Raw genomic sequence first — 27634 nt, forward strand, 5'->3', positions numbered from 1 at the left:
TTACATGGATACACAGGCAGGCACTCCAGGCAGCATTGTGGTCAGTGGAGGAGTATTGCAAGTAGGGGCTGCAGACAGGCTAACAAAGGCCTAAAATAACAAACAGTAGGCAGTCATGGCAGTTTGAAATCGGTTACATGGATACACAGGCAGGCACTCCAGGCAGCATTGTGGTCAGTGGAGGAGTATTGCAAGTAGGGGCTGCAGACAGGCTAACAAAGGCCTAAAATAACAAACAGTAGGCAGTCATGGCAGTTTGAAATCGGTTACATGGATACACAGGCAGGCACTCCAGGCAGCATTGTGGTCAGTGGAGGAGTATTGCAAGTAGGGGCTGCAGACAGGCTAACAAAGGCCTAAAATAACAAACAGTAGGCAGTCATGGCAGTTTGAAATCGGTTACATGGATACACAGGCAGGCAGCATTGTGGTCAGTGGAGGATTGCAAGTAGGTGCCGCAGACAGGCTATCAAAGGCCTAAAATAACAAACAATAGGCAGGCATGGCAGTTTGAAATCGGTTACATGGATACACAGGCAGGCAGCATTGTGGTCAGTGGAGGAGTATTGCAAGTAGGGGCTGCAGACAGGCTAACAAAGGCCTGAAATAACAAACAGTAGGCAGTCATGGCAGTTTTAAATCAGTTACATGGATACACAGGCAGGCACTCCAGGCAGCATTGTGGTCAGTGGAGGAGTATTGCAAGTAGGGGTCGCAGACAGGCTAACAAAGGCCTAAAATAACAAACAGTAGGCAGTCATGGCAGTTTGAAATCGGTTACATGGATACACAGGCAGGCACTCCAGGCAGCATTGTGGTCAGTGGAGGAGTATTGCAAGTAGGGGCTGCAGACAGGCTAACAAAGGCCTAAAAAAACAAACAGTAGGCAGTCATGGCAGTTTGAAATCGGTTACATGGATACACAGGCAGGCACTCCAGGCAGCATTGTGGTCAGTGGAGGAGTATTGCAAGTAGGGGCTGCAGACAGGCTAACAAAGGCCTAAAATAACAAACAGTAGGCAGTCATGGCAGTTTGAAATCGGTTACATGGATACACAGGCAGGCACTCCAGGCAGCATTGTGGTCAGTGGAGGAGTATTGCAAGTAGGGGCTGCAGACAGGCTAAAAAAGGCCTAAAATAACAAACAGTAGGCAGTCATGGCAGTTTGAAATCGGTTACATGGATACACAGGCAGGCACTCCAGGCAGCATTGTGGTCAGTGGAGGAGTATTGTAAGTAGGGGCTGCAGACAGGCTAACAAAGGCCTAAAATAACAAACAGTAGGCAGTCATGGCAGTTTGAAATCGGTTACATGGATACACAGGCAGGCAGCATTGTGGTCAGTGGAGGAGTATTGCAAGTAGGGGCCGCAGACAGGCTATCAAAGGCCTAAAATAACAAACAATAGGCAGGCATGGCAGTTTGAAATCGGTTACATGGATACACAGGCAGGCAGCATTGTGGTCAGTGGAGGAGTATTGCAAGTAGGGGCTGCAGGCAGGCTAACAAAGGCCTAAAATAACAAACAGTAGGCAGTCATGGCAGTTTGAAATCGGTTACATGGATACACAGGCAGGCACTCCAGGCAGCATTGTGGTCAGTGGAGGAGTATTGCAAGTAGGGGCTGCAGACAGGCTAACAAAGGCCTAAAATAACAAACAGTAGGCAGTCATGGCAGTTTGAAATCGGTTACATGGATACACAGGCAGGCACTCCAGGCAGCATTGTGGTCAGTGGAGGAGTATTGCAAGTAGGGGCTGCAGACAGGCTAACAAAGGCCTAAAATAACAAACAGTAGGCAGTCATGGCAGTTTGAAATCGGTTACATGGATACACAGGCAGGCAGCATTGTGGTCAGTGGAGGAGTATTGCAAGTAGGGGCCGCAGACAGGCTATCAAAGGCCTAAAATAACAAACAATAGGCAGGCATGGCAGTTTGAAATCGGTTACATGGATACACAGGCAGGCAGCATTGTGGTCAGTGGAGGAGTATTGCAAGTAGGGGCTGCAGACAGGCTAACAAAGGCCTAAAATAACAAACAGTAGGCAGTCATGGCAGTTTGAAATCGGTTACATGGATACACAGGCAGGCACTCCAGGCAGCATTGTGGTCAGTGGAGGAGTATTGCAAGTAGGGGCCGCAGACAGGCTAACAAAGGCCTAAAATAACAAACAGTAGGCAGTCATGGCAGTTTGAAATCGGTTACATGGATACACAGGCAGGCACTCCAGGCAGCATTGTGGTCAGTGGAGGAGTATTGCAAGTAGGGGCTGCAGACAGGCTAACAAAGGCCTAAAAAAACAAACAGTAGGCAGTCATGGCAGTTTGAAATCGGTTACATGGATACACAGGCAGGCACTCCAGGCAGCATTGTGGTCAGTGGAGGAGTATTGCAAGTAGGGGCTGCAGACAGGCTAACAAAGGCCTAAAATAACAAACAGTAGGCAGTCATGGCAGTTTGAAATGGGTTACATGGATACACAGGCAGGCAGCATTGTGGTCAGTGGAGGAGTATTGCAAGTAGGGGCCGCAGACAGGCTATCAAAGGCCTAAAATAACAAACAGTAGGCAGTCATGGCAGTTTGAAATCGGTTACATGGATACACAGGCAGGCACTCCAGGCAGCATTGTGGTCAGTGGAGGAGTATTGCAAGTAGGCGCTGCAGACAGGCTAACAAAGGCCTAAAATAACAAACAGTAGGCAGTCATTTCAGTTTGAAATCGGTTACATGGATACACAGGCAGGCACTCCAGGCAGCATTGTGGTCAGTGGAGGAGTATTGCAAGTAGGGGCTGCAGACAGGCTAACAATGGCCTAAAATAACAAACAGTAGGCAGTCATGGCAGTTTGAAATCGGTTACATGGATACACAGGCAGGCAGCATTGTGGTCAGTGGAGGAGTATTCCAAGTAGGCGCCGCAGACAGGCTATCAAAGGCCTAAAATAACAAACAATAGGCAGGCATGGCAGTTTGAAATCGGTTACATGGATACACAGTCAGGCAGCATTGTGGTCAGTGGAGGAGTATTGCAAGTAGGGGCTGCAGACAGGCTAACAAAGGCCTAACATAACAAACAGTAGGCAGTCATGGCAGTTTGAAATCGGTTACATGGATACACAGGCAGGCACTCCAGGCAGCATTGTGGTCAGTGGAGGAGTATTGCAAGTAGGGGCTGCAGACAGGCTAACAAAGGCCTAAAATAACAAACAGTAGGCAGTCATGGCAGTTTGAAATCGGTTACATGGATACACAGGCAGGCAGCATTGTGGTCAGTGGAGGAGTATTGCAAGTAGGGGCCGCAGACAGGCTATCAAAGGCCTAAAATAACAAACAATAGGCAGGCATGGCAGTTTGAAATCGGTTACATGGATACACAGGCAGGCACTCCAGGCAGCATTGTGGTCAGTGGAGGAGTATTGCAAGTAGGGGCTGCAGACAGGCTAACAAAGGCCTAAAATAACAAACAGTAGGCAGTCTGTCATGATCTCAATGGCAAGAGAACATAGCATAAGCATATATAGGAACTAGCTCTTGGAAGATGGGAACTGAGCTGACCATGAACTAAACCTAACACACAACTAGCAGTGGCCGGGTAGCATGCCTACGTTGATTCTAGATGCCCAGCACCAGCCGGAGGACTAAATAATGCTAGCAGAGGAAAATATCAGTCCTAGCTCACCTCTAGAGAAATACCCCGAAAGGAGACAGAGGCCCCCCACATGTATTGGCGGTGAATTAAGATGAAATAACAAACGTAGTATGAAAATAGGTTTAGCAAATTTGAGGTCCACTTACTACATAGCAGAAGACAGAAAGAACACTTTCATGGTCAGCTGAAAACCCTATCAAAACACCATCCAGAAATTACTTTAAAACTCTGGCATTAACTCATAACACCAGAGTGGCAATTCCTGTTCACAAGAGCTTTCCAGACACAGTAACAAAACTACAGCTGTGAACTGGAACAAAAATGCAAAAACAAACATGGACAAGAGTCCAACTTATCTAGTAGTTGTCTAGGAGCAGGAACAAGCACAGAGAGGCTTCTGATAACATTGTTGACCGGCAAGCAACTAACAGAGCAGCAAGGTTATATAGCGACTCCCACATCTTGATGGGAACAGGTGAACAGAGAAGATGAAAACACCAGTTCAATTCCACCAGTAGCCACCGGGGGAGCCCAGAATCCAAATTCACAACAGCAGTCATGGCAGTTTGAAATCGGTTACATGGATACACAGGCAGGCACTCCAGGCAGCATTGTGGTCAGTGGAGGAGTATTGCAAGTAGGGGCCGCAGACAGGCTAACAAAGGCCTAAAATAACAAACAGTAGGCAGTCATGGCAGTTTGAAATCGGTTACATGGATACACAGGCAGGCACTCCAGGCAGCATTGTGGTCAGTGGAGGAGTATTGCAAGTAGGGGCTGCAGACAGGCTAACAAAGGCCTAAAATAACAAACAGTAGGCAGTCATGGCAGTTTGAAATCGGTTACATGGATACACAGGCAGGCACTCCAGGCAGCATTGTGGTCAGTGGAGGAATATTGCAAGAAGTGTCTGACACAGTTAGTACTCCCAAAAAATAAATAGATGTTAATGTCTCGCAAAACAACTATAAATAAAAAAAGGGTGGCATGCTTAGGTACAGGGGTGGGCTCATCTGCAGAGTTTATGACAAAGTAATTTGGCAGTAAATTAGTATTTACTGGTGTCAATATAGGACACTGACCCAGACTACTTTAACTAGCATCATAGATGTCAACAAATTGGTATTGTTTGTCAGTGCCAGGCATTGAATGATGTCAGCGCATAGACTAAACATTGGTGGAGCTGTGCGAGATAATTTTGCACGTGGTAGAGCACAGTTTGAGCTGGGGGGGACTCTCTTGTGGCCGGCGGTACCGCCCCAGGGCCCCTCATGTTACAACGGTGTGTCTGACGTTGGGTGCGCACCACCACCGCCAGAGACACTACATTGTACTATGAGGGACCCAGTGGCAGTGCCGTCGACCAAAAGCGAGCACACCCACCTCTTCTGACAAACAGCACTGTAACTAACAGGTGCTTGCGCCAAGTGTCGAGAGTGAGACAACGGCCCCGTGGGGGGAGTTTTCCCATTGGGGGATGTGTAAACATGTCGTATGCTGGTCATACAGCTGCTGCAAATTAAGAGATTTGAACACTCAGTAAGACCAGTCCACAAGCAAGACCTTTTTATAGGAAAGCTAGGTGTCAGCCGGGAAAGGTGGGGCAAAATAATTAGAAATCCAGGAGTGGTTCATTTTAATGAAGGTGAGATCATCCACATTTTGGGTAGCCAGACGAGTCCTTTTTTCGGTTAATATTGAACCTGCAGCACTGAATACTCTTTCTGATAGCACACTAGCTGCTGGGCAAGCAAGCTCCTGCAACGCATATTCTGCCAATTCAGGCCAGGTGTCTAATTTGGATGCCCAGTAATCAAATGGGAATGACGGTTGAGGGAGAACATCGATAAGGGCTGAAAAATAGTTAGTAACCATACTGGACAAATGTTGTCTCCTGTCACTTTGAATAGATGCTGCAGTACCTGTCCTGTCTGCGGTCATTGCGAAATCACTCCACAACCTGGTCAGAAAACCCCTCTGTCCAACGCCACTTCTGATCTGTGCACCTCTAACACCTCTGCCATGTAGCCCCCTGCAGCTTGTGTGAGAACCATCACCGGCGCTGTGTGCTGGGAATGCCTGAATCAAACGGTCTACAAGAGTAGCTTGTTTGGTTGCTAAGATTTGTTCGAGGTTCTCATGTGGCATAATATTTTGCAATTTGCCTTTATAGCGAGGGTCAAGGATGCAGGCCAACCAGTAATCGTCATCGCTCATCATTTTAATAATGCGTGGGTCCTTTTTGAGGATACGTAAGGCATAATCCGCCATGTGGGCCAAAGTTCCTGTTGGCAAATCTGCGGTTGTGCTGGTTTGAGGGGCAGTTACAGGCAAATCTACGTCACTTGTCTCCCTTAAAAAAACAGAACCCGGCCTTGCAACGCCACTAATTTCTGTTGGCCCAGGAGAAGCTTCCTCATTCAAAAAGTACTCATCCCCATCATCCTCCTCGTCCTCCTCCTCCTCTTCACCCACTACAGCGTCCTCTACACAGCCCTGACCAGACAATGGCTGACTGTCATCAAGGCTATCCTCTTCCTCGGCTGCAGACGCCTGCTCCTTTATGTGCGTCAAACTTTGCATCAGCAGACGCATTAGGGGGATGCTCATGCTTATTATGGCGTTGTCTGCACTAACCAGCCGTGTGCATTCCTCAAAACACTGAAGGACTTGACACAGGTCTTGTAGCTTCGACCACTGCACACCTGACAACTCCATGTCTGCCATCCAACTGCCTGCCCGTGTATCCTCCCACAAATACATAACAGCACGCCTGTGTTCGCACAGTCTCTGAAGCATGTGCAGTGTGGAGTTCCACCTTGTTGCAACGTCGATGATTAGGCGATGCTGGGGAAGGTTCAAAGAATGCTGATAGTTCTGCATACGGCTGGAGTGTACGGGCGAACGGCGGATATGTGAGCAAAGTCTGCGCACTTTGAGGAGCAGGTCGGGTAGCCCCGGGTAACTTTTGAGGAAGCACTGCACCACCAAGTTTAAGGTGTGAGCCAGGCAAGGAATGTGTTTCAGTTGGGAAAGGGCTATGGCTGCCATGAAATTCCTTCCGTTATCACTCACTACCTTGCCTGCCTCAAGATGTACAGTGCCCAGCCATGACTGAGTTTCATTCTGCAAGAACTCGGACAGAACTTCTGCGGTGTGTCTGTTGTCGCCCAAACACTTCATTGCCAATACAGCCTGCTGACGCTTGCCACTAGCTGTCCCATAATGGCACACCTGGTGTGCAACAGTGGCAGCTGCGGATGGAGTGGATGTGCGACTGCGGTCTGTGGACGAGCTCTCGCTTTTGCATGAGGAGGAGGAAGAGGAGGAGTGGGGGCGAACGCCTACAGCCAACTCTTTCCTTGACCGTGGGCTAGGCAGAACTGTCCCAATATTGCTGTCCCCTGTGGACCCTGCATCCACCACATTCACCCAGTGTGCCGTGATGGACACGTAACGTCCCTGGCCATGCCTACTGGTCCATGCATCTGTTATCAGGTGCACCTTTGTAGTCACAGACTGCCTGAGTGCATGGACGATGCGGTCGTTAACATGCTGTTGGAGGGCTGGGATGGCTTTTCTAGAAAAGAAGTGCCGACTGGGTAGTTCGTAGCGTGGTACAGCGTAGTCCATCAGCGCTTTGAAAGCTTCGCTTTCAACTAACCGGTAGGGCATCATCTCTAATGAGATTAGTCTAGCAATGTGGGCGTTCAAACCCTGTGTACGCGGATGCGAGGATGAGTAATTCCTTTTCCTAACAAGAGTCTCATGTAGGGTGAGCTGGACTGGAGAGCTGGAGATCGTGGAACTAGCGGTGGTGCCGGTGGACATGGGTGACTGAGAGAGGGTTGGAGATGGTATTCTTGCCGGTGCCCTACATGCAGTGTTTCCTACTACTAACCTGGGGATTCCCTGACTGCTTTGGCCTGGCGACGAAAGCTGCACAGATACTGCAGGTGGTGTGGGAAATGGTCGGCTTACAGGGAGGGAAGGGATGTTGCGTTGCAGACTAGCTTCATTGGCCGAGGGTGCTGCAACCTTTAGGGATGTTTGGTAGTTAGTCCAGGCTTGCAAATGCATGGTGGATAAATGCATGCAACTTGTATTTACACTTTTAAGATTCTGACCTCTGCTTAAGGTAGTTGAACATTTTTGACAGATGACTTTGCGCTGATCATTTGGATGTTGTTTAAAAAAATGCCAGACTGCACTCTTTCTACTATCGGATACCTTTTCAGGCATTGCAGACTGAGCTTCTTTAACCGGATGGCCACGCTGTCCTCCAACTGGTTTTGGTTTTGCCACGCGTTTTTGGCCAGATACGGGCCCGGTAGATGGAACCTGTTGTGATGTTGATGCCTGCTGCGGCTCCTCTTCCTCCGCTTCAGAACTACTGCCGCCTGCACCCTGTTCCCCCAATGGCTGCCAATCGGGGTCCACAACAGGGTCATCTATGACCTCCTCTTCTATGTCGTGTGCGATTTCGTCTGTGTCACCGTGTAAGCCGGTGGTATAGCGTCCGTGACGGGGCACCATAGTCTCCGCTGGGTTTGATTCTGCCTCAGTACACTGCGAGGGCAATGTTCTGGTCTGAGTCAAAGGAACAGCATAGTAATCTGGCTGTGGCTGTGCATCTGTGCACTCCATGTCCGATTCAACTTCTAATGGGCATGGCCTGTTAACTGTTTCACTGTCTAACCCAGGAACGGTATGTGTAAAGAGCTCCATGGAGTAACCTGTTGTGTCGACTGACGCATCCTTAACTGTTGTTTTTAGTGAAGGACACAAGGAAACGACTTGTTCCTGACCGGGAGCATCCACTGACGATGCACTGCTCTGACATTTGGCACTTTCCGAGGAGGAGGCGAAAGAGGTAGAGGCAGAGTCAGCAATGAAAGCCAATACTTGTTCCTCCTGCTCTGGCTTCAAAAGTGGTTTTCCTACTCCCAGAAAAGAGAGCGTTCGAGGCCTTGTGTAGCCAGACAACGAACCTGGCTCAACAACTCGAGACTTAGGTGCTGTACTGCTTTTACCACGACCACCTGATGCTCCACCACCACTACCATCATTACCAGCTGACAATGACCACCCACGGCCACGACCTCTTCCACTAGACTTCCTCATTGTTTGCAAAACATAACCAAAGTAACGCTATTTGTTACTGTAAAACAACTTATAAGGTGAACTCAAACTTCTGTAGGATTTATATATACCTTTATAGGTGCCTGACACTGAAAGGAAAATCAGGCCCAATGTTACACACTAGGTTTTCTGTGGCCCAATAATTTGAGACAGATGGCACACACAGGACCAGCACTCAAGCAGAAATGCCAATCTTAATCTCCCACTATTTTTTATTTTTTTTTTTCTGGGAGAATTTACCCTAAAAAAAAAAAAGGCCCAGTATTACACAGTGGTTTTCGGTGGCACACAATGAGAGACAGATGCCACACACAGCAATGGCACGGAGGCAGACTTGCCAATATTTATCTCCCACTAATTTTTTTTTTTTGGAAAAGGGAGAATTTAGCAAAAAAAAAAAAAAAAAAAAAAGGCAAAGTATTACACAGTGTTTTCGGTGCCACACAATGAGAGACAGATGCCACACACAGCAATGGCACGGAGGCAGACTTGACAATATTTATCTCCCACTAATTTTTTTTTGGGAAAAGGGAGAATGTACCCCCCCCAAAAAAATGGCCAAGTATTACACAGTGTTTTCAGTGGCACACAATGAGAGACAGATGCCACACACAGCAATGGCACGGAGGCAGACTTGCCAATATTTACCTCCCACTAATTTTTTTTTTTGGAAAAGGGAGAATTTAGCAAAAAATAAATAAAAAATGGCCAAGTATTACACAGTGTTTTCAGTGGCACACAATGAGAGACAGATGCCACACACAGCAATGGCACGGAGGCAGACTTGCCAATATTTATCTCCCACTAATTTTTTTTTGGAAAAGGGAGAATTTAGCAAAAAAAAAAAAAAAATGGCCAAGTATTACACAGTGTTTTCAGTGGCACACAATGAGAGACAGATGCCACACACAGCAATGGCACGGAGACAGACTTGCCAATATTTATCTCCCACTAATTTTTTTTTTTGAAAAGGGAGAATGTACCCCCCCCAAAAAATGGCCAAGTATTACACAGTGTTTTCAGTGGCACACAATGAGAGACAGATGCCACACACAGCAATGGCACGGAGGCAGACTTGCCAATATTTATCTCCCACTAATTTTTTTTTTTGAAAAGGGAGAATGTACACCCCCCCAAAAAAGGCCAAGTATTACACAGTGTTTTCGGTGCCACACAATGAGAGACAGATGCCACACACAGCAATGGCACGGAGGCAGACTTGCCAATATTTATCTCCCACTAATTTTTTTTAGGAAAAGGAGAATGTACCCCCCCCAAAAAATGGCCAAGTATTACACAGTGTTTTCAGTGGCACACAATGAGAGACATATGCCACACACAGCAATGGCACGGAGGCAGACTTGCCAATATTTATCTCCCACTAATTTTTTTTTGGAAAAGGGAGAATGTACCCCCCCCAAAAAATGGCCAAGTATTACACAGTGTTTTCAGTGGCACACAATGAGAGACATATGCCACACACAGCAATGGCACGGAGGCAGACTTGCCAATATTTATCTCCCACTAATTTTTTTTTTTAAAAGGGAGAATGTACCCCCCCCAAAAAAAGGCCAAGTATTACACAGTGTTTTCAGTGGCACACAATGAGAGACAGATGCCACACACAGCAATGGCACGGAGGCAGACTTGCCAATATTTATCTCCCACTAATTTTTTTTTTGGAAAAGGGAGAATGTACCCCCCCCAAAAAAAAATGGCCAAGTATTACACAGTGTTTTCGGTGCCACACAATGGCAGACAGATGCCACACACAGCAATGGCACGGAGGCAGACTTGCCAATATTTATCTCCCACTAATTTTTTTTTGGAAAAGGGAGAATGTACCCAAAAAAAAAATGGCCAAGTATTACACAGTGTTTTCAGTGGCACACAATGAGAGACAGATGCCACACACAGCAATGGCACGGAGGCAGACTTGCCAATATTTATCTCCCACTAATTTGTTTTTTGGAAAAGGGAGAATGTACCCCCCCAAAAAAATGGCCAAGTATTACACAGTGTTTTCAGTGGCACACAATGAGAGACAGATGCCACACACAGCAATGGCACGGAGGCAGACTTGCCAATATTTATCTTCCACTAATTTTTTTTTTGGAAAAGGGAGAATTTAGCAAAAAAAAAAAAATGGCCAAGTATTACACAGTGTTTTCGGTGCCACACAATGAGAGACAGATGCCACACACAGCAATGGCACGGAGGCAGACTTGCCAATATTTATCTCCCTGCAGTTATCTCAGAAAAGTATGGCAGGCAGCTGTAAAAAGGACTGCTGCACACAAAAGTGTGGACAAACACAGAAGATAGCTGTGCAGAAAGGAAGGAAAAACAGGATTTGTGCTTCGAAAAAAGCAGTTGGTTTGCACAGCGGTGTACACACAGGCACAGCAAGCTATCAGGGTCAGGGAGCCTTCTAGTGCAGCCCAATGAGCTACAGCGCTGAGGAAAAAAAAAATGTAGCTTCCACTGTCCCTGCAATCAAAAGGTGGTGTTGGACAGTGGAAATCGCTACAGCACAAGCGGTTTTTAGCTTTATGTACCCTGCCTATCACTAACCCTGCTTCCGAAGAAGCTGCAGCAACCTCTCCCTACGCTCAGATCAGCAGCAGTAAGATGGCGGTCGGCGGGAACGCCCCTTTATAGCCCCTGTGACGCCGCAGAAAGCAAGCCAATCACTGCAATGCCCTTCTCTAAGATGGTGGGGACTGAGATCTATGTCATCACGCTGCCCACACTCTGCGTCCACCTTCATTGGCTGAGAAATGGCGCTTTTAGCGTCATTGAAATGCGACTTTGGCGCGAAAGTCGTGTACCGCATGGCAGACCCCACACAGGTACCGGCTCGGTTTCATGAGACGCCGACTTTGCCAAAAGTCGGCGACTTATGAAAATGAACGATCCGTTTCGCTCAACCCTATATCCCACAATTCCCAGAATCGCCCTAACCTGCTTCTTGGAGACTGGCTTAGGCCACTTCTGGATCGCCTCTACCTTGTCTATTTGTGGCTTAATGTTGTCCCTACTGACAAATGTAACCAAAGTACTTTGCCTCTTCTTTCCCGAGGAAGCACATCTTTGAGTTTATGGTAAACCCTGCCTTCCTCAGTGCATCCAGTACCGCCTGGACCTTCTGCAGGTGACTTCCCCAATCCAAGCTGAAGATCATGATGTCCAAGTAAGCGTTGGCATACTTCTTGTGAGGGACCAGAATCCAGTCCATAGCCCTCTGGAAGGTAGCTAGGGCTCCTTGTAGTCCGAATGGCATCTGGGTATACTGGAAGCACCTGTCAGGTGTAAAGAAGGCCCTCTTCTTATTGGAACTTGGTGTCAGGAGAATTTGCCAGTACCCTTTCGTTAGGACCAGGGTGGTGATATATGTGGTTGATCCTAGCCTTTCAAGAAGCTCATTGACCAGGGGCATCGAATAAGCGTCGAACTTGGACACCTCATTGAGCTTCCTGCAATCATTACAGAGGTGCCACTCTCCATCTGGCTTCAGCACAAGGACACTAGGGCTGGATCAGCCAGTCTTTGACTTCTCCATGAAGCCCAGGCTTAACATTCTATTCACCTCCTTGGAGGTCACCTGGCAGTGAGCTTAAGGAGTCTGATACTGTCTTTAGTTCACCTTCTCAAGTGGTTCAGTCAGGATTTCGTGCTCCATAGCCTGCATACATCCTGGTAACTCTGAAAACAGGTCTAGGTTCTGCTGAAGCAATTCACAGCACTGTTGTTTCTGGGCCAGCAACAGTGTCTCTGCCACTGTGACATCCTTGATCTTGGCTTCAGGATGGGAATCTATGCACGTTGCTTCTACCGGATCCCTATCTTGCCACAGTTTCAGCAGGTTAATATGGTACACCTGGTATGGTTTTCTTCTCCCCAGTTGGTGGACCCTGTAGTTGACATCACTCAAATTCTGAACCACCTCATATGGCCCTTGCCACTTGGCCAGGAATTTACTTTCAACCGTGGGGATCAACATGAGCACCCAGTCCCCAAGGCTAAACTGTCTGTCTTGCTGACTGATTGAAGACCCTTGCCTGGGCCTCTTGTGCTTGGAGGAGACTCTCCTTCACAATCAGCATCACACTCATGATCCTGTCCTGCATCTACTGTATAAGCAGCTTACTGGTCTTTTGTTGCGCCATCTGTTGCTGCTGTAATTATTTCTGGTGTTGCTGGTGCTGTTGCTGCTGTGCTTGTAGCAGATGTTTAAGCAGGTCCTCCATCTTGCCTGACATATATGCTGGCTTGTGGCCATCACACGTGTTTGCCAGAAAAGCTGCCCACACTTCTAGCACCACATATGGTAGATCGGCTCACTCGGGTGCACACGGAGGTAGACAGAGGTACATTATGGCTTTAAGAACTTCCTTTGGTTTATTATAGGCTGCATAAACCAAGGCAAATACAGCCCTCTGGGCAAAAAGAGGAAAACAAAACAAAATGGTGGCAGAAAAACACAGTCCTTCTGAGAGCGGGGTTTCTCCCGCTCACCTATCTATCTATCTATCTATCTATCTATCTATCTATTTATGTATCCTAATAATTTTTTAATTTATATAGCACCAACAAATTCCACAGTGCTTTACTGTTTGCTGTCCCCGATGGGGCTCATAATCTAAGTTCCTTATCAGTTTGTCTTTAGAATGTGGGAAGAAACCTATCTATCTATCTATCTATCTATCTATCTATCTATCTATCTATCTATCTATGTATCTACACTTCCTGATGCCGATGTGTGGCACTTGTATACTATAGAATGATTAAAACATAAGTGGATGACTCAATATCTTTATCTAAAACACATGATATTAATCATAAACCAATATAGCACTATGCACTTTATGCACATGCCCTAATGGACTAAATGAATTATAACAAGGATCATGTAATAATATGTACATATACTGATATGAATCATGTATGGATAACATGTAATTATGCACTTGTGTTTTATATGTAAAATTTCACTAATGAATTTATCAATTGATGATGATGTGATGCACTATATATATCTGATGTTTGTAACTATTCACTGCTTGAGAAAGGCTGGTCACAGCCGAAACATTGCCACACCATATGGGCTAATAAAGTTCACTTTTTTAATCATTTATTGGAGTGCTGACTCGTTTTTTCTTTTTTATTATTTACACAAATGGATATTTGTTTGGAGGGCCTTGCACTCTGAATTCATCTATAAGATGCTGTTAGATTTTTTCTTTATCTAGCTATTTATCCGTCTATCTATGTTTATGGGGGTTGATGAAGACATTGTGGCAAGAAGGATTTAGTGTGAATAGTGTTAAATGATAATGTGTTATGTTATATGTTTGATAAAGAGTTTTGCATTTTATCTTTATGACCCGTTTGTGTCTCGATTCTCCTGGACGCTCTGCCTCAAGGCCGTTCCCGGGGATTGGGGAGGTCTGTCCACTAGGGGAACCATTACAAAGGATAGTATATAGTTAACATTTGTGATTAGCCCACAAATTGGGAGGGGTTAGATCAGTTATTAAGGAAAGCACTTCCTGCTAGAGTAATTTGGAGTCAGGTTGAGAGTGACAGTGTTCACTTGACAGTGTTCAATGAGTTCCAAGAAAGCGGATGCAGCAGAGGTGAAAAGGTTGTGTAAGTGCAATGTCTTCCAAAAGTATGAGGACACATCTTAATCTTCATGAAGACGCCAGGGCGTCTTGGGCCTAAGTTCTGGAAGAAGTGTTTTTGTTTGCATCCAATTCATTATTCTATATGCGCCTTTTTTTAGTCTATTTTACATGTGCTCGCCTGTTTGATTTTTGTTTTCCACTTTGTGTCCTGAGTTTAGTGATTCCAGAAGCTTTCTGACTGATTTATCAATTGCGACTTTTTAAAAAATTGCAAAAACTGGCTCAATTTAACTACAGTTTCTCCTTGGTATATTTCTGAGTATGCCAAAATTTGGCTCAATTTAACTACAGTTTCTCCTTGGTGTATTTCCGAGTATGCCAAAATTTGGCAACTTTTGGTGCCAAATTCATGAATTTCATGCGCCATTTTCATGACTTTGGCGCCAAAATCGTCAACTAATACCATGCGACAAAAAAGGAAAGTGACTTAAAAAATGTACATGATGAATAGGGGCCATAATGTTTTCATGAATTACTTAAGGCAATACAGTATGTCTGATCATGAAACATGCTGACCTGTCTGCAAGACCGACCTGGAATAATTTCTGCACGTATCAGCTGATGCCAGCTATATCTGTACCATTCAGCGACATTAGATTAATATCCTTAAGACAATTATTTGCCAGCCTTCCAGGACCACATAATTAAATATACTCAATTTATTTTTGATGGTACTTTATATAATGATCAAGAGTAAAGAATGCAATCAAACCACACAAGTTTTAATTAAACATGAATAAATATTTAATAAAGCAACAATAGCCGAGGATCAATTACACTAGAAGATAGAAATTTAGACTCAACAAACACATTAATATACCATTACCATGTAGAAATAGCCGGTGTACCAACTTCTGGCTTATAGAAAAACCCACGAAGATCCACAGCGTTTTATCGTGGTTTAACAAAGTGACTTTATGAAGTTGATTAAGAAAATTGAAAGCAATTAAAAGCATAAAAAGCTGCATGATGCACATTGTTCTAACCAGCCAAAGCAAATGATAAAGTTGTACAGTATAACAGTAGTATAAATGCAGGTGTAAAAAGCCGTGGGAGACAGAGCGCTGTACTTATCTACCGGAAACAATTTATGTTAAAGTTTTAAACCGGTTACTAAAATTGTATTCTTTATTTTGCAAATTAAGTGGAAATGAAGAAAGATTAAAAAATACCAGAAGGATAAAATTTAGCTGTAAGTAAAGAATGCATAACGAATGCCAAAAATTGTCTTTTGGCCAACTTTTTCTCCAAGATATAAAGAATAGAAAAGATACCGAGTAGGGCAGATCAAAATCGATCTCAGAAAAACCAACCTGAAAAAGTTAAACATTAAAAAGAATGAACATATGCGGTGCAATGTAAAAAGGACTTGCTGTTCATATGTTTAGTCTTTCCATCGTCTTGCCATTTGCAAAGATGTAAAGTGATTAAAAGAAGTCGAATCGATGTTGATACACACGACCCCTAAGAATAGGGTGATGCAAAACATGACTAAATGGACGCTGAAGAAGACACTTCAGGAAAAACACCACCACTTCCTTAAGACTCATCCTATAGTGAAATTCAGCGGGAACTCCGATGTCTAAATGACGGTGCGTGCCCAAACCTTAGTGTTATCTTTTGGATATCTTATAAGTGGCTGATTTCAGTATATTAGGGCTTTTACTTTATGACTGAAACACCTGGTGAGGTCAGCAGAACTCAAGACAGATTACAATAGAGATTTATTATAGCTTCAGAAAAAAATAGCCGATAACAAGAGACGTTAAAAAAACACCCAGATATTTCTGAATCTGTAATGGTTCAAACTAGATAAAAAACGGCTTAAAAGAATACATTTGGCACATAAAAATACAATAAAGACAAGACGGAGTAAACTACTCGAAGTTTTTTAGTACATTAATGGAATCTGTCATGTGAAAAAACGGCTGTATATCAGCATGATGTCGGCAGTCACATCTGACAGAGCAGAGTAGAGGAGAGCTGCTGCTCTGTCAACGTGATGCCTGCGGAACCTGCTGATTTGCAGGCAGGAGTGGTCTGTGACCTCTCTATCATGGCAGACATCACTGTTGGCAGCATGGACAAGAGTATAGTACCGGATGAGAAATAAATATATATACAGTATAAAGTGCAAGTGCACAATAAAAGTGACTATTGCAATAATAGCAATTGATGATGAGAAAGTCACAGTATGAAACTAATAAATTGAAGTAATGCTGTGAGTTACTGAACCAACATTGACAAGTAGCATATCATAGACAAGAATATGAAGCCTAAATAGGCAAAAGATAAGTTACTGACCCAGGTTCATGCTGTGGATGTGACTACCACCGCCCGTCACTCCAAGACGTGTTTCACACGAGCTTGCTCATAAATCTGAAGCCATTGCAGTGAAGTCAGGTTTAGCAAGTTTCTTTTGTTGATTGGTGACAGCTCTGAGTCAGCACTGGGTAGAACAGGCAGGTAGATGCATCAGTTACCAAGTACCTGCCTATTCATTTCTTCATTTCTTGGACAACAACGTTTAAGAAGATCTGGTCAAAAGTGACAAGTTTACATTTTTTGCTCTCATTTTATTAACAATGCTCTGTTGAATATGCCATTTATTTAAAATTTGGCACATGTTTGTAGAGACCAAGGCATTTTTATTTGGTACAGACGATTGCAAAAATAAAAACCTTATACTTATGGCTCACCTCTTTGCTCCCTTCGCGACTCACCACCATTCATTCAGTCCTCACTGCATCTTCCAATCAACTGACACATGAGTTGGAATCTTTGGTCCTCTCACGCTGTGCCGGGCTTCCAGGTATCATGGCACATGGTCTACAGCACCATGATGTCAGTCACGACGTTAACCTTCCACGCAACTGGTCAGAATCCTCCCGGGTGCCATGACACCCAGAAGTCCGAGCAGCATGAGAGGACCAGAGATTCCAAAACGAGTTGCAAGGGAACGGAAGATGCAGCAAGGACTGGAAAGATGGCGGTGAGTAATGGAGGGATTGGAGAGTTAAGCGGTGACGTGAGTATAAGTATTTTTAGCATAAAAATCATAACAAGGCACATTAAATTTGCAGATAATAACTTCTCTTCAAATCCCATTTTCTGGTAAAAACTGAGCAAATAGGTGAATGTGAATTTAACACGAGTCTCATGTCTCTAGTATCTGTCTATATACAGTTGCGGCAAATAAATGCATAAAAAAAATGAATGTTATGCAAAAGCTATGTGGACAAGATCGCAGAGGCCAAGAGAATGCAAATGAGAAAAAGACTGAGGGATAATATGAAATGCTGATGCTACTTGTGATATCTATGTATATTTTATGCCTTCTGCTATTGATAAATTGCACAAATTCCTGATAGGAGGACAATGATGTTGAAGTTGTTCCATGTTCTCAACACCTCTCTGACAGTAGATCGATGAACACATTTTGTAATCCTTCCTAACCTGATGAGCATCAACAGCACGTTTCCTGCAGTCCACAGACATCTTTTACTGAGACATGGCAGCCTTTGCATAAAGTCCATTGTAAAAAAAATAGATTATAGGCAAGAGTCAGGTGCAACCTTACTTTGCATATTTTCAGGAAATTATTATCTTTTGACCATTAAAATCTCATAAACTAATGTAATCCTCCATCATGCTTAAATACATGGTGAAAATCAGTTTCCAGGAATGTGACAGCAACGTGTCTCGGCCATACGGTAAGTCATTATAAGAATATATTTAGTGCCGAGTTGGACACATGTTCAGGAAGTCTTGGAGAATCATCCTTCAGAAATCTGCCCTCAGCACAGCCACACAGTGCATGTAAATGAGTGTGATAAAATTATGTGAATGCAATTAGTAAATTGAGCTTGACAAATACACGCAAACGTTCAATTTAATTAAAGAATTTGTGCTTCTGGTGTCCTTTGCTTCTTTATTCACTCATTTTTATTTTTAGACCTAATCATGAGTCATGAGAGAGATACACTCCAAACTACTGCAGGACAAATGCGCCCGATACTGTTCTGTCCAGTAACTAAACACATGGTAAATCTCTACATCTATTCCACTGTGCAGATATCAATTATAGGATTATTTGTATGCGGTAAAATTAAAATAGATGTAATGATGTTCGTGAAAGTCGCCCATGAGAAATTGTAAACAATTCACTAGGCAGACATTTCTCGCTCACTTCATTATATCCTGATGTGTCCTCTCTTACCTTCTCTCTTGGATGAACATATTTAGAGATGCGTAGTGTAAGATGACTAACAATATACATTGTCACAAGATATTTGTGTTATATAGTCTGTGCCTATATCTGTTTTTTCCCAATGGTTGGAACGTCAACTATCAATCATTATTCTAACATGTTTCCATATTGGGGATAACTTACTTTGCTAAATGCATCAGAATTATGTCACAATTTGAGAAGAATGAAAAAGAATGATGTGCACTCAACGTGTAGAGGTGCTGGGTGAGTAGGATGTTAGTCCAATAGATCCAGGAAGAGGTATCCACCGCACTCTCAAGAAGATACGTTGCAAAGGTTTTATTCAACAATGTACACACACACACACACAGATATATGGTGAATTAGAGCTTTGAGAAGGAAAAGCGACAAAATTAAAGATGTTTCGACCCATCCGGGGTCTTTGCCATCCATTAATTGGGATAAGGACATATGTCACTCGCAATGGCATGGGAAGTATCTGCCTTTCCTCTCCAGCTACAGATGTTGGATCCAGCCTCTACTACAGTGTGAGCAACTCATGCGCCAATCTCACTTTCCCACTTAACAGATTCAGCCACCCATGACAAAGACCAGGGATGGTTTGAAACATCTTCAATTTTGACCTTTTTCAGTCAAAAAGCTCTAATTCACTATATTCCTGTGTGTGTACATTATTGATTGAAACCTTGGCCACTTACCTTCTTGAGAGTGCAGTGTATACCTCTTCCTGGAAAAATTTGAGATGAATGATGTCGTAAATGAGACAAAGTGGCATGACTTAGCTAGAAAAGAAAAGGTTGGTGACCTAATATACAACATTGTCTCCAAAAATGCATCAACATATTCTGTCACAAAGTAAGCCAACCAATAATTGGTGAAGACGTCAACAAGACATTCCAAATATTTGCCAAATGTGTTATCCAGCATGAACCACAGTGAAAAAGTTGACACTGTTTAAGACTGCAAAGTCCAAGTTTACACTGTATAAAAATTAGACATTTTGTGTAAATCTGCCCCATGGTTTAGGCTCACCTGCTGTGGTGGATCCTCTAAGCCCCAGATCATGGTGGGCATACGTGCCCCAGGTGTTGGCACAGAAGGCAGGAGAGGCAAGCTGGAAGAAAGTACTTGACACATGCAGGAGCCACAGGACCAGAAGTGCAGGTGCGGTGGAACGAAGCAAGGGTGAATACAGAGATGGCAAAACAAGGATGAATCTGCTGAGTTGTAGGTATTCGGGATCAGTTTTGAAGCACAAATGGTGAAGCACACCAATCACTGGAAAGTAAAGTCTTAATATTGTACATATACACAGGTGTGTGTTTTAGTTGTGCCTTAATGGCCTAGGGAGATTATGTCTCATGCAACAACCTGCAAAGCCTGATGTGAACAGATGGCAGCGGACTGAGTCGAAGAGAGCAAAGTCCGGAACCGGGACAGGTGTTTAACACCCAATTTATTGAATTAGTTTCATGAGAAGTCCTTCAAGTCCTTAAATAAATTCAAGAAGTGCTAAAGGTTGGTAAATCTGTACATCTTCATTGACATAGGATGAAAAAAAATGATAGACATAAACAACGCCTAGACAAAGGACGCTGTCCGAAACGCACATCGGGGTGAGTGCTCCACATATACAGCAAGCCAGCCTGCCAGGTAACATTACTTCATTTTATTCTATGGATTCATCAGTGATATTTTTTCTTTAGGGCTGACGCCGCATATACCATGCGGCTTCATTTTCTATATTTATAATTACTTCACATGTGCACTTTTGGTTAGTATGTATCTCTTGCCCTCCTACACAAATGTGTTTTTGTGCTACTCACATCATACTCGGACCCTAAGCACTCTATCACTTTATTAATTGTTCTATGGATACCGGTTTTGTGCCCTTCATTTGTACACTTGTTGGATGTGTCCACAATACATTATCTGTATATATACCTCTTACCTGGCCTGGTCTCCGGTACTTCTTTTCTTATCCTCATTTTTTCCTTACTTTTACCGTCTTTATTTATTGTATAATTTTGAATAATCCTCTTTTATGCTGTTGATATGTTTAGGCACCCCTTGTTTTCTGTGCCACTCCTTCACCATGTATTTATAATAAAGGTGTTTTATGTTAGGGCTAGCGGAATGCACTGAGTAAATATAGAGGTTTTATTATAATTGATGCGTTTGCAGCCCGGGGTCCACCATGCAGGAGAACCTGCTGCTAGCAAATGGCGGAACTAAATGGCGGTATGAGCTAACCATGTTACTTCACAGAGTAGCCGAAACTCAAAGCACTGCGCCCTGTTAGACTTCACAGAGGCACAGGCTAACTACTCAAACTGAGAGCAGTCAGTGGTCATGCATGCACACATAACTCCTCGCCGGAGGTGCCAGCATTCTAGGGGATTATTTCAGCCAGGTCCCTGAATACATTCACAAAAAATCTCCTTGCCGGAGGTGCCAGTATTCTAGGGGCTTATTTCAGCCGGGTCCCTGAACACAAACTCACATGACCACACTGGCGCAAAGCACATAACATAGAACAAAACTAGCGCATGGCCGTGCGGCCGTGTGAGCCTTAAATAGTTGCAGCATGTACAGAACCTTCCTAGAAGGACCAATGAGAGGCTGCCACAGAGCGTGAGCACCTACAGGACCTTCCTGAAGGACCAATGGCCTTAGCTGCAGTATCTGATCATGTGACCCTCGATCTCCACTGAGAGATCTTACTCTGGGCATGCTCAGAATGAGAAAAGCAGGACTTAGTCCCAGAAGCGTCTGCTCGCCGCTGCCCAGCACTGACTTCCATGGCAGAAGCAGGAAAAGCAGCAGTAACTCTTTGTACAGAGTCAGACTGAGCGAGATGCTGGGACCAACGTCTCCGCTGAGCAGGCTCCACTGCGGCAGAAGAAGAATGGGAGACCGCAGCGGAGATGGCCTGAGATTCCCCCTGTGCAGAGGCGGGAACTGGACCCCTAACATTTTAATACATAATATCCTGTTTCACCTCTCCTTTATTTAATTATACTTATTCGTCTGACCTTCATTGTTTTTTTTCTTTGTTGGGTTCTACTTTATATCTGAACGATCTGCCATTTCTCCATGAGCACATTTGCATCACTATTTATAATTTTACTTTAATACTAATCCGTTGCTCTTAGTTCAGTTTTTTGTTCCATAAACAATACCCAATAGACCCAATTGACTATAATAGGGTCCATTGGGTTTTAGTCTTGTGTGTATCCGATTTGCAGTAAATTTGGGAATTTGTCTTACTAACCCTAGTTAGAATCCAGCCTTGAAATACAATATGTAGTAATAGGATCTTCTTAGAAACATCTATGGCTTATAGGTGTTCCCATGGTTGAATGGTCACACAACCAATAATTAACTCATGCCTTCCAATTAATTAAAATATGGTTATGAACCTCTTCCATGTGCTGCACAGATGTCTTGTTGAGAGATTAATCAGGGCATCAACATCAGGCTGTTAATGTAATGGAACACATTATAATAAATCTACACCTTTGCAATAGTCATTAAGCATGTTTTCTGAGAAGTCGGCATGAAACAGGAAAAGGTGACCTAATTTCTTGATAAACACAAAGCCAAAGGATGTCTGCAATACAATGGGTAATAATACTTATACAATGTATTCAGCAATTAGTTTCTTACACACTTTTTTTTTATATATTGATCTACAGAAACTTTCTGGTTAAAGTAACAAGACGGTTTTACCATGTAATTAATGTTTCTCAGGGATCCTTTTTTTTTTACTGCTAAGCAAATCTAAAAGTTTACTTAGTTACAAAATATAAAATGAAATACAACGACAACTTGAGTAAATGCTTTATTTGGTCATATGGGAATGATAGACATTCTTAGGACCCTTCCTAGAAGACAAAGTTTTTTTTAACGTAAAGGTTAGGAACGTTTTGGGGCATTTTTTCAATTGAATGTATTTTGAGCTATACATTTTTTTTTGCAATTTGGTTTTATTAAAATGTTGCACTGTTCGGCTTTATAGACTGTTTGTTTTCCTGCACATTGCTGGCTGCAGAATGAGATAATCTAAGAATCTATCAGTAAGCTTGTTTTGACAAGGAGTTTGTAGCTCTTTTATATGTCTTTTACTGAGCTCATTGAGCCACAAACCACATCAAAGGAAAACTGAACTTTCATATAGTCATAAATCAGCTGAGAAAAGCTCAGGAAAAGACAAATAAAAATGTTGCAAACTTTCCTGAAAATTAGTTCACTGACAGATTGTTGCAATGGACAGTGCCAACAAATGCTAATGAAGGCAAACTGTAAAAATGACAATAATTTTTGTAATCCTAATTGCAAAAAATATTTTTAGCAGAAAATACATGCAATTAATAAACTTTTTTTCAATAGGGTTAATAGGAGAAAATGAATGGTACAATTTGTTATGCAATTTCGCCCGAGTACGCCAATACCCCATATGTGGTTGAAAACTACTTTTGAGGCACAGTGCAAAACTCAGAAGGGAAGAAGCACCATATTAGAATTCAGATTCTTCTCAAATGGTTTGAGGGTGCCATGTCACATTGGCCGAGCCCCTGAGGTGCCAGAACAGTGGAACGCCCCATAAGTAACCCCATTTCACAAACTATACCTCTCAATTAACTCATCTAGGGGTGCAGTGATCATATCAATTTTGGCAGAGAAAGAAGCAGATTTCTCTGATAAGATATATTACAAAGTTGCTTATTTTCTTGTGTACTATTGATTTATGGAATTAAAATTAAAACAGCAGTTTCTCTTTAAGTGATGTCTTGAATTGATGTCATTGGTTGATGCATGTCATAACGTCATGAGTGGCCTAAAATGCACTGGAGGCACTGCAGAGTGAAATAGACTGAAGATGTAAGAGATGACAGGAGTTGAAAAGTAGGCAGCAGAGGAGCGGGTGAGTGTTGCAGCGCCAAGGCAGGTGAGGGGTAAGGTAAATGTAGCATTTTTGTTTTTAAGTCCTCTGTTTATTATGGATTAGGGCTCTCAGGGATATTAAAGCATTAAAAACAGATGTTACCAGCAATTTGCTTCACGTTAATTTAATATGATGTGAATCTAATTTCCTGGACAAGATCGAATTAGTCTGGAGAATCATCAGATTTGGACATCTCAAGCCCATGTCCTTTAAGTTGTCCATGAATTACCTGGATGGTCATTTAAGTAAATGGTCAACATGTAATACTACATTTTCTCTGCACTGGCTGCTGCATGAGAAAAGTTTGGCCAGATAAGCCTTCCATTGAATATTTGATGGGTGCCGGGAAACAAAGGTTACGGAAGAGCCACACGGCCGTATAACGCACACAGAAATCGCAACGCAATGCTCCGACTGACTGGTGGCTCTCCCAACTCAAGAGTGACAGATGCACACAAATAGGTGTTGTCACACTCTGGTTGGGATAGCCGTCAGCCAGTCTGAGCATTGCCTTGAGAGCCCCATCCAAGTTATATGGGCGTATGACTAATCTGATAATTAACCCAAAAGGAAGCCTATTAAAGAAAAAAGAGGCTCATCCCTAAATATTCAAATAGATAACCAAAAAGGAATGGACAACAGAGCAGTAAAAAAAGGTATATGTACAGCTTTATTACAAATTTTAATCATACAGAGTTAATATAATAGAAATATAAACAATTTTAAAATACAGAGGGTAGCGACACCTTACTGCCACGTCAAAACAAGTTGGTAAAGAGGTCTATATGTACACCTAATGAGAGCCAGAAAAAATATATACACAGGTAGTTACTATCTATCTATCTATCTATCTATCTATCTATCTATCTATCTATCTATCTATCTATCTATCTATCTTTATTTATATATAATCTTATGGTCAAACAATTAATTGCCTTGAAAGGAAATATTTATAAATAAGATTGTATAACGTGCATAGTGCTGAGATTATACAGTAGTCCAACCAGACCTACTAAAAATAAGCAGTCCTATAGTGCATTAATAAGGGATGGTATACGATAATATAAGGTAGTAATCTAAGTACAAGTAAAAATCCATATAAGAACCAGCACATTTTGAAACGAGTGTTGGGGTCTGTCTCTCCCATGTCTGATGCAGGTTGGTCCCCTTTTCTACCTATGCCCTAGCACTATGACACTATGAGTCTTTTGGTATTATTATGTTAGTGTCCATACTTAGCCTGGTTCTTACATGGATTTTTGCTTGTAGTTAGATTACGTAACCTTATAAGATTGTATACCATCCCTTATTAAATGCAATTCATTGTTTGACCATAAGACTATATATATATATATGTATATACAGTATATACGGTATATATAGTCACTACCTGTGTATGTATTTTTTCTGACTCTCATTAGACGTACATATAGACCTCTTTACCAACTTGTTTTGACGTGGCAGTAAGGTGCCGTTACTGTTATGGTCTGGTGATTAAGGAAGCGACATGCGACTAGCTCTGAGCAGGTGGTAACTATACAGACCGCAGTTCCTGATCTTAACACAACACTAGCAGTAGCCGTGGAATGTTCCTGTCACTCCCTGGTCATCTCGTCACAGCCGGAGATCTAGCTACCCCTAAAGGTAGAAACAGGAAAGCTATCTTGCCTCAGAGAAAATCCCCAAAGGATAGGATAGCCCCCCACAAATAATGACTGTGAGTGGAGAAGGAAATGACATACGTAGTATGAAACAAGATTTAGCAAAGGAGGCCACTACTAGCTAGACAGAATTAGTACAGAACAGAACACTGTGCGGTCAGTAATAAAAACTAGAAAAAGTCCACCGCAGAGAAATGCAAAAATCTCCACACCTGACTAAAGGTGTGGAGGGCAAACTCTGCTGCCCAGAGCTTCCAGCTTAGCAAAATAGATCCATACTGATAAGCTGGACAAATGAGCAAAACATAGAAAATGCCAAACAACAAAGTCCACAACAAGTGCACTGCAAAAAGACAAGCAAGGTCTTAGCTTTGCTGAAATGGTCAGAGTGGCAGGGAAATCCTCAGAGAGCCATGACTCCAGGCTCAACAATTGACAACTGGCATTGAATTAGGGATAATGCCAGACTAATATAGCCGAGCCAGAAAGACGATCAGTGAGAACAGCTGCTGATGCTAAATCCAAGAAGCAGCCATACCACTCAAAACCACAGGAGGGAGCCCAAGAGCAGAATTCACAAAAATGCTACTTATAACCACCGGAGGGAGCCCAAGAGCGGAATTCACAACACGTTACCTTCTGTATTTTATAATTGTTTATATTTCTATTATACTGACTCTGTATGATTAAAATTTGTAATAAAGCTATACATATTCCTTTTTTACTGCTCTGTTGTCCATTCCTTTTTGGTTACTTTAGTCTGATAAGAAAACTATTCCTCGAGTATCCTTTTTGGGAATTCTGTAGTCAGTTGCAGTACCTGGCACAGCCAAATTTGTATGGATGGCACTAGTGAATAACCTGCAGCATTGTTCCTCTGAGTTTTGCTGTTCCTTATTATTATTACCTTTGTTATCTTATATCTTGTATTACAAGATTATTTTGTCTTGAATTCATCTCTTAACAAGTATTTGAGGAAATCATAACCAGTATTTCATTCCTAATATCTATACAATGCTGGTAGTCCATTTGCAACCTTAATAGAACACATCTGGATACATGGCGCGCTGCAAGAATATTTTCCTTATAGGCTTGTAATTGCATTAGAAATCATTAATTAAGAACTTATGTTAATAGACCCATGGGGCAGTGCACTGTGTTTTGGTCATGGCTCAGAAATAGGATGAAATTTGCTTCTTGATTAAGCACAACCTTGCTGCTATGTGTCAATTGAGTGAATTGGTCATGAACATTGCAAACATATTAATGAGAATAGAATAGAGAATAGATTGCCAGGGGTAATGGTTCACACAAGAATAGAAATTGTTGCATCTAACACCATTTTGAGAGATACATAATATAGGATAAATATTTTGAACATTTTTAAAACAGTAAAAAAATGTGATATTCTAAATGTAACATTTTAGAATTTTTATGTTTTCTTCACCTATATATCGGTGGTGCACATGGTGGAACATTAGGACCCTCTGTCCCGAGTGCCGGTGGCAGTGATGGGTATTGATGCGCGAGATTCTCGCATTGCACATTCAAGTGTAAAACCGGCCTAATAGGTGCAGGGGTTGAAATCGTATCTTGATCCTGGAGCTTATGGGGCCCAAAAGGTCCCTATGACCCATATGAAAAGACTATTACTATTGCAAACCTGAGATAGTTGGGGGCCCTGAAGGAATTGTTGCCTTGGGTCCCATAAGCTTCAAGTTACACCACTGGTCCTCAGGATCCTCCCTCTATGGAACATGTTTGTTTTCACTTTTTAGTTGTTTTTTATACATAGGTTATTTGTTAATGAAGTCACAAAAAATAGATTCCATGGCTGTTCATCAAAGCTTTTTTGCCTGCAAACTGTCCTAAAAACCTTTGAAAAGTTGCAAAATTTTTGCTTAATGTGAGTCCGAGCACAAGTTTAAAAATGGGTCTGGTATTGTTATTAGTTCCCCATGTCCCCCCACATTGTGTGTTTTTCCACATTTATTGTTTCTTGTTGTTACATTTTAATTTTGATAATAAAATATCTACATTTTTTAATACGTCCTTGGACTTTGGATTGGAAGTTGTGTCTACAATAGAATTTTTTTCTTTTCCATCAAAATTTTTGCATTTTTTGCCGAGTAGCCTAGAGTGCAACTCTACTTTTCCCATCGAAATTCAAAACAGACCAACTTTTACTCATTGTACTCTATTTAAAAACTGGTTTGACAGAACTGTCATGGAAGAGTTATAAATGGAAGCCATGACACGAGCTTCAGTGAACAGTGAAGAATATTGAGGAAATGTACAGATGTAACAAC

This window comes from Ranitomeya variabilis, chromosome 8 (assembly GCF_051348905.1).
Source record: "Ranitomeya variabilis isolate aRanVar5 chromosome 8, aRanVar5.hap1, whole genome shotgun sequence".
NCBI lineage: Eukaryota > Metazoa > Chordata > Amphibia > Anura > Dendrobatidae > Ranitomeya > Ranitomeya variabilis.